This window comes from Borostomias antarcticus (assembly GCF_949987555.1).
Source record: "Borostomias antarcticus genome assembly, chromosome: 9".
NCBI classification, from domain to species: Eukaryota; Metazoa; Chordata; class Actinopteri; order Stomiiformes; family Stomiidae; genus Borostomias; species Borostomias antarcticus.
This window is the reverse complement of record NC_140242.1, coordinates 16,537,353-16,545,457: the sequence shown is the minus strand read 5'-3', so window position 1 is coordinate 16,545,457 and position 8,105 is coordinate 16,537,353. Positions and strand designations below refer to the sequence as shown.

Here is an 8,105-nt window from a genome sequence, read left to right as displayed (position 1 = left end):
TGAGCAACAGGCCTGTCAGCCAACAACAAGGTTGTTGGAGCTGGAGCTGGAGCTACACAGTTAATAAAACAAAGGTTAATCTACCATAATATTGCACAAGAGTTTAACTTTAACACAATACTTTAATTTGGTAATGAATTGCATTAAGTTATTACTACAATGCAGTGTGCAAAGAGTTGAATTGAAATGATTGCAGCCAAATAGCAAAGCAAATAGTGGAAGCCACACCAAGATGAGTGTTTCTCAGAGTGTTAATATGATTGGCTAGATGAGAAGACAAGACGAGCTATAGCCAGTGATTAAACCAGTGATGGAGAGAGAGCACCATACACTACCATGCAGAGCAGGAGTAAAGCAGTGACATTTCTACAACTACAACGTACAACTACCACATGATTCCACTTACCATGTCACTTACAGAATAACCTGTTTGCAATGACAGAAAGAGGAGTAAACAAAACCTCTATTCATATATTCATGATACTCTTTAGAGCGATAAAGACAAATATACACATTGACATACCGACTACATCTGGGAGATCAGACCAGAATGAGCACTCCTCCATCAGCTCTTCATCAGTGATCTCAACTGCCACTAATGTAGTTGGACCTGACTGAGTTGCTGCAAAGAGACAGAGAGGTGAGGAGAGGACACACACACACACACTCCTCCAAACTACTGTATTTGTGGTCAAAAACACACATCTACAATGTAGATCATTTTAAAACTCACAAATGTAAAATCTGAATCAAATGTATTCTTACAAGGCTGGATGGTAGGGGGTGAAACCCGCCGTCTCACAGACCTGGCCACCACAGGTGGGAGAGCTGCAAAAGATTATGGGACACTTTTACACACACATACACACACAAATACACACACCTACAATGTAGATCATTTTAAAACTCATACATTTAAAATCTGAATCAAATGTATGCTTACATGGTTGGATTGCAGCGGGGGTAAGTGTCCTTTTCACAGCCCTTTGAATGTTCTGTACACTGCAACCTTTCCCAACCAACAGGCCATGCAGGGAGGAGACTGGCACTGGTGGCTGGGTAGCGCTGGCCCGGGGGGTAGTGCGTGGCTGGGTAGCGCTGGCCCGGGAGGTAGTGCGTGGCTGGGTAGTGCTGGCCTGGGAGGTAGTGCGTGGCTGGGTAGCGCTGGCAGAGGGCTGGGAGGTAGTGCGTGGCTGGGTAGCGCTGGCCTGGGAGGTAGTGCGTGGCTGGGTAGCGCTGGCAGAGGGCTGGGAGGTAGTGCGTGGCTGGGTAGCGCTGGCAGAGGGCTGGGAGCTGGTGGGAGTGGTAGTGGGGACCTCAGAGCGACCCTCAGCTGTTACAATAGAAAGGGCTGCATGTCATTCAAATATAGCATTTACAAAAAGCTACGTACATTATGAATAATTTTATAATAATATCAATCATAATTACCTGGAGTACGGCTCAGCTGCTCATCCATACGGAGGACAAAGGTCTTCAGCGCTGCTACCTGTGACCCAGGCGTCACATCCGTCCCCCTAAGCCACGCCAAGTAGCTGTATAGATACAAGGGACATTACAATATGTGACAAACAGCATGCAAACATTCAGGATCATATTCAATCCACACATGATATTCTGAGGATTGAACAGAGCTGACTTTACCTCATGACTTCCTTGTTCCTGTCCCTGTATAAGTCCCCAAAGAGGGACCCCTTGTAGCGCCCAAAGCCCACAACCTGCTGCTCCTCCAGGTCTGCAGATATGGGCCCAGCACTGGCCCCCTGCTCACGCTGCAGTCGCTGCCTGACCACCAAGGCATCCACCTCGGGGAAGAGAGAGGCGTAGCTGTCCAGAAGGTCCTTGTTGTCCATCTGAGGAGTGTGGCTTTGGTCGCGCTCTCTCTCCCGACGGTGGAATGACAAGATCATGACAAGGTAGCCAGTGTCATTGGAGAGCAGCCACTTCAAGGATCGCCCCTGGTACTTGCCGAACTGGAGGGCACTCTCACTGTCCACCAGCCGCTGGTCCTGGGGATCACCACCTTTTGTAACTACCCTCTCAATGGCCTTCTGTCTGACCTCCTTGGCAGTCAGGACCTTGACGAGCGGGGCAGCTTGCCTATGGTGACGGCAGCTTCAGAGGGCCTCAAGGTCAGATCCCCGTTACGCTGCCGTCGAAACGTTGGATTGAAATCCATTCTTTACAAAAAAGGAAAAAGACAGAGTTAATATACAACAGCTAGGCCTACGGTTGATTTTTCTTTTACTGTCTCTACAGAAAACAGGGCTCTACCACCCCCTCCCCCCCAGACACACCTTTAGAGAAAACAGGGCTCTACCACCCCCTCCCCCCCAGACACACCTTTACAGAAAACAGGGCTCTCACAGGACTCTAGCCCCCTCCCCTCCCCCACACACCCTCTGCTGACGAATACACAGTCCCAGTAGTCCTTAACCTTGGCACAAAACAGGTCTACCACCCCCTCACCCCAGACACACCCACACCCTCTCCACAACTCCCTCTCTTACAGAGTGTACCAGAAACTAAACCAAGACACCAGCACTTTCACCAACTAGCCATAGCTATGAAGTAACTGTATGAAAGAAAGTAAAAATGATTTCTTATTTTATTTTAAAAAGCTTCACGTTTTATTCTGACTGAACTAGGAACGAGTCCCAGAGTCCCAAACACTGCTGTAGGCTAGCTCACTGTAGCGTTACAGCCAACTAGAGTTGGATCGACCGTGTGCTCACTGTAGATTACTGTAGCCTACCCTTTCACCAAAAATAATTCATTGATGCCTTTCTTAGCTCATCGGCGACTTTTGGCGTTGTAACGTCGCCAGCATTATCGGCCACCGAGCCTCACTGTATGCCTCACTGTAGCTAATACTGTAAGTCAACATGCGGCAAAATAACGATCGACAGTGCGGTCGCTGTAGGTAAGGCTACTGTGGCCTACTATTTCACCAGAAAATAATTAATTGAGACTTACTTTTCCACGCCAACGACGTCGTGTCTCTCAAAATGTGTCTCCGTCCGTCTCCCGACTGTAAATCCGTCCCCGGTGTCCCATCTCGTCGTCTTTGCTTTCGCCGTTCGAATGCAGCGCCAGCGCGCGAGGAGCTCACTTAAAGGCGGGACCAGACGCGCCGATTGGCCGAGCAAACATTGGAACCATTAGAACAGCCAATGGCGCTCTGCGGCCAACATTGGGACAGCCAATGAGGGCACGGCAACATTGGAACCAGAACATTGGAATCGGCCGAGAAGATCGGGACGCAGTTGCGCAAAGTGTACCGCACTTTCTCTGTATCCCTTGACCACTGTTTGATGTCCGTCACCTTATTATGACGTGTATAGATGGGTTAGCCAATCACATCCTGGAAGGGGCGTACCTGTGTTTTGCTTGAATATAAGGCAGCGCAAGATCAGGGAGCGGCACTTCTTTGGATCAACCACTCATGTGCATTGTCCGGAAGTCCTTGCGCTCGTATGTTTTCTCAATAAACCAGACTTAACCTGTTTGAGCGAATCTTGGTAAATCCTTTTTGACTAGATTAGTTAAAATCCATCACAGTTGGCGACGCGGATGACGAAAAGGGAGGACTGCCTGTGTTGCTTCGGGATTCCAGTGGATGAACTGGTTGGCAGACGTATTGGATCCATAGTGGGTTTTAGGAAAATCAATTTTCTCTCTTGCGCCAGAGCGCACGTTGAGATTATTTCCCCAGTTCTTTCACTGGCTTCCTGAACTCACAGGTATTATGGGTTTGAACAAACCCTCTTATGGTTTTGAGTTGTATTTATGTATTTATTTATGTTTTCGTTTCGGATTGTGTTGTTGGTCTGGCGTGTTCTGAAAACAAAGCCCCGCGGGGGGAGTTGGGTGTTTCCTACCGAGGGTAGGGCACTCGTTGTTGTTGATGCTTCATTTTTAGAACGATTACCAACTAGCTGAAGCCTCATTGTTGATGTTTCATTTTAGAACGATTGCCAACTAGCTTAAGCCCCATTGTTGATGTTTTATGTTAGCACAATTGCCAACTAGCTTCGAAGTGATTGTTGATGTTTCGTTTTAGAATGATTACCAACTAATGTAGCTACGGGAGTGATTGGTGTGTCCAATCCACGTTTTTTGGAGAAACGTTTTCCCCTTTATCCCGAGTGGTTTGGTGCTTCCAACCAGGCGGTTAGTGGTTCCAGGCAGGCATATGCTTTTTTGTTTGTTTTAACGTAGGCCTTTGTTCGTCCTTTGTGTTCCGTGTCCCTGCTCGGGGTTGTTCGTTTTGTTGTTTACTGTTTGAGCTACGGCTCTCGTCTTGTATGGTTTGTTAAGCGCGCCTATAATCCAGGTAAGTATTATTTACAATTTCGACACTGTTTCGACTGCCATAAATCGTAACTGCTAGGTTTCCGGTAGTTGGTCGTCTGGGAGAAAAAGGAAACAACAACAACTAGCCTACTCCGCTCTCCCGGTGATCCCGCCATTGAGCCAGAGGGAGAACAAAGGACCAGTTGCTGGCTGCCGCCCTGCCTCCCAGCTCTGGTTTTCCGCCCCGAGCCAGAGGGACGACAAAGGACCAGTGGCTGGGTGAGTTACGTAGCGGTTTAATGTGTCTTTGTTTCTTTCTAAATTGTATTCTTTCCCGCCGTGAGTTAACTATAAGGTTTCCTTTCATTGCTGTTTTGGATTTTATGCTGCGTCGTGTTCATTTGGGGTTCTACTGCTAGCTTGCCGCTTGATATCTTCAGTTTGTCTAGCCCCGATGAGATTGTTGCACTAAAGCATTATTCTGCGAGCGTTTGTTGGCAGATTTCGTTATGCGCTAAAGCATTTTAGATTTCTTCCATCCCCATCTGACACTTAGTGTTACATTTTAGAGATTCGGGCTCAGCTAGAGGTGTTTGAGATGTCTAGGTTAAGGGAAAATCCTGTTAATTCTATATACTGGTCTGCTTTTAAGATTTGGGAGAGAGTAGCACGAGAGCGGTTTTTTAGGTCAGGAAGGAAAGATAAGGAGGTTCAGCAGACTGTCTCTCCGCCATTTCCCCAGCAGAATAACTCTGATTTAAGATTAGATCTGTCCCCCTCGACTCGTTGCCCAATGCTCACATCGTCTGGCCCTCCTCCTTCCGCTACTGCTGCTGGCCCCTCACTTCCCGCCACTATACGTCCTCAAATTCCTTCTATCTATCCTGTGCCCCCTTCCATTATTGCCTCTGCGCCAACCGATCCTTCTTCACCGCCCCTGCAGGCGTCTCCACAATACGATTTAAGAGCACCTTTTCCACCTAATGTACTTCCGTGTCCACACACATCTTCTCTCCATAATATTGCGTCTTTTACGAGACAACGGACTAGACATGAACAGCTCATGAGGGAAGAATTGGCTAGAGCCATATCTGAGGCTAAGTTCAATTTGGAACAACTGCAACTGGCTAGATAGTCTGGAGAGATCGCAAATTCAAGTCCCACTGATACGCTGCCCAAATCCTATTCCTCGCCTGTCTCAAATAGATGATGCAGCTGGCTACCCTGGACTCCAGAGATTAGGGTTTATAGACCATGGCGTTCTGATGAACTGCGTGATGTAGCTAAAACCTTGCCCGATCCAACCAAAAACATTGACGAGTTCGAGAATCTTTTTAACAGTTTAGTTTGAATGTATGAGCCTCACGCGGAGGAAATCGCCATGATCATGCGACAAGTACCTAGGTTGAAATGGGTGGATGTAAAAGATCCGTTTGACATAACGTTGCCTTTTTCTCATGCCGATTTTGCCGGCCAAAACGCTGCGCTGTTGAACAGAATCAAAACTCGATTCCCTAAGAAAATGGATTGGGACCGTATCACATATTGCAAACAAAATTCCGATGAACAGTTCAAGAAATTTTGGGAACGGCTAGAATCAGTCTTCGCCGCACACAGTGGCATGGACAAAGCGAACGCCGATTATAAAAAGATTTTGAAACAACAGTTAATGAATAACTCTCTCTCCTCTTTGTCTGACCGAGTGAGGATGACATGCCACACCTGGGAATCAACTTCTCTCGGGGAAGTTGTTGATCATTTCCGGTATTCCGAACGCCTCCGACATTACATTGAACAACGGAATTTGAAAAAAGTCAAGGATGGTGCCGCTAGACTTCAGGCTGCTCAATTGAGACAATTAGACATTCAAAATAAAGGTGCGGGTCTGAAACAAAAATGGGGGAGACGACAAAGGGAGAACAGGCAATGTAGCAGTAGGACTAAGCATGTTCAGGATGCAGGGCCAACGCCATGTCACCCGACTCACCGTGGGCGACAGATAAGTATGACATAGGGAAAATTGTCAAACCCAAGAGACCATTTCGTCCGAAGCGTGCCCAATACTCTGTCCTCAAATGCAGAAGAGGGAAGTTTTAGATAATTGATATTTTGTTAATTGTAAATGAAGCGGTTTTATTTTAGTGTTATTTTATTTGAGTAATGCATTTTTCCCCCATCTCTGTTTTACCCTGACTTCAGGGAATTTTCATTTTTACCCTTAGGAGGTGTTGTTTTGTGGAGACGAGAATGTTTTTTTATTTATTTCATGAAATGGCGACAGAAATTCTACGAGCAAAATCCAATTACCTTGATCACGACTGGGGACTGGGCGTGTTAAAGTAATTCTTACACTGCCCCTGATGTCACTGTAGGCTACTGCAGAGCCTAGATCCCTGCTACTGTCAGATTCGGTAAATGGACAAAAGCTAGATCCCCTTGACAATTACATGGACTGACGAGCCCGACTGGCTCTAACGACGCTTAAACAGAAACGCACCCTGCTTAAGTATTTCTGACTCCAAAAAGACTTGACTCTGTTAAGAGGACTCGTGTCCTACTTGAAATCAGTGGCAGCTACCACTGGCTATGTTTAAGACCTAGTAGCACTGCGCACACTGTTTTGTCCATGTCCTGCATGCTGTGTCTATTCTTCTTTTACAGGGAGAGACATGATGCACTGTTCTTAACTCTGCTTCCTCCTCCAGAAGCCGTAGAGACATGATGCACTGTTCTTAACTCTGCTTCCTCCTCCAGAAGGCGGAGAGACATGACTGTGTCAACTTAGTGGAGGAAATCAATAAGCCACGTTCAAACCTCTCAGATATTCTCCTCTCTCACCCTGATTTTGAATGAATGCTCATTTCATAATTAGCATAACCTATACTGTATCTTCCATGCTTTCATTATGTTTTCAAAATAGCACACTGACCAGATCATGTTTTAAAAAAAAAACAGGGGTAGTGAAGGATGTTATTAGATATTGCTTAACACCAGAGTTCACTGTTTTATGCAGAAAAGGGAGACCACACCAGACCAGAGGACTCTCCTCTTGCTCTCCTGTTTTGTCTATGCTGTCTCTCTCATCTGTGGATTCACATGTCTATCAAAGACATTGCCGACATGCAAGACTCTGCTCCCCGTATGAAATCCCCACTAAGGGAAGGCGACCATTCCGGACGCCAGAGAGGGCTTCCTGCATCATCTCCAACCAGGCCATTGGGTCCTGATCCAGGACCTGGGGCCGTACCAGATTCAACTCACCATGCAGACGGCTGCCAGAGTAGCTGAGAGAACTTCGTGGGTCCATGAGAGCTGTTGCGTCCCAGACCAGGGAGCAGACGAGTAGCCTGAGAAGAAGAGGCCAGAAGACATGGAAGAGAAGTAGAAGTAGCGGGGTGAACCTACCCGTAAAAGATGGAACAATCAGGACCATGGCATTCAGGCCTGTGTGGAATAGCTGTCAAAGTAGCTGAGAGGACGGTCCATGCAGCCGAACCAGAGATCTCAAGGGCAAAGCAGTGGGCCGCCACACTGTCCTCTCCTCTGATGAGCAATCGGAGAGTGACCTTGCCGGTCACCTCCTTCTCGTGGTCGTTGTTATGACAACGTGAACAAGCTCAACAGCAATGACTGCACTACATACACACGCACACACTGTAACCTACATTGAACATTCAGTGACGCAAACATGGAAGCTGCGATCCAGAAGAGGAAATGACATTCGATTGTTCACAACAGGAGTGAATGAACTTTGAAATTATCTTGAAGAAACATCATATTTGTTTTAGAAGAGTTACAATGGTTGAAAC

At 46.9% G+C, this 8,105-nt stretch overlaps 1 long non-coding RNA gene across 1 annotated transcript; it reads right to left on the bottom strand.

The window, feature by feature from the left end:
* Nucleotides 1-406: 406 nt before the first annotated feature.
* Nucleotides 407-1,014, bottom strand: LOC311313059. The gene is made up of 4 exons (XR_014630590.1): nucleotides 944-1,014; nucleotides 766-828; nucleotides 524-622; nucleotides 407-426 (listed from the first exon to the last, which is right to left on the bottom strand). It is a non-coding gene; the product is annotated as an uncharacterized lncRNA (long non-coding RNA).
* Nucleotides 1,015-8,105: the final 7,091 nt, after the last annotated feature.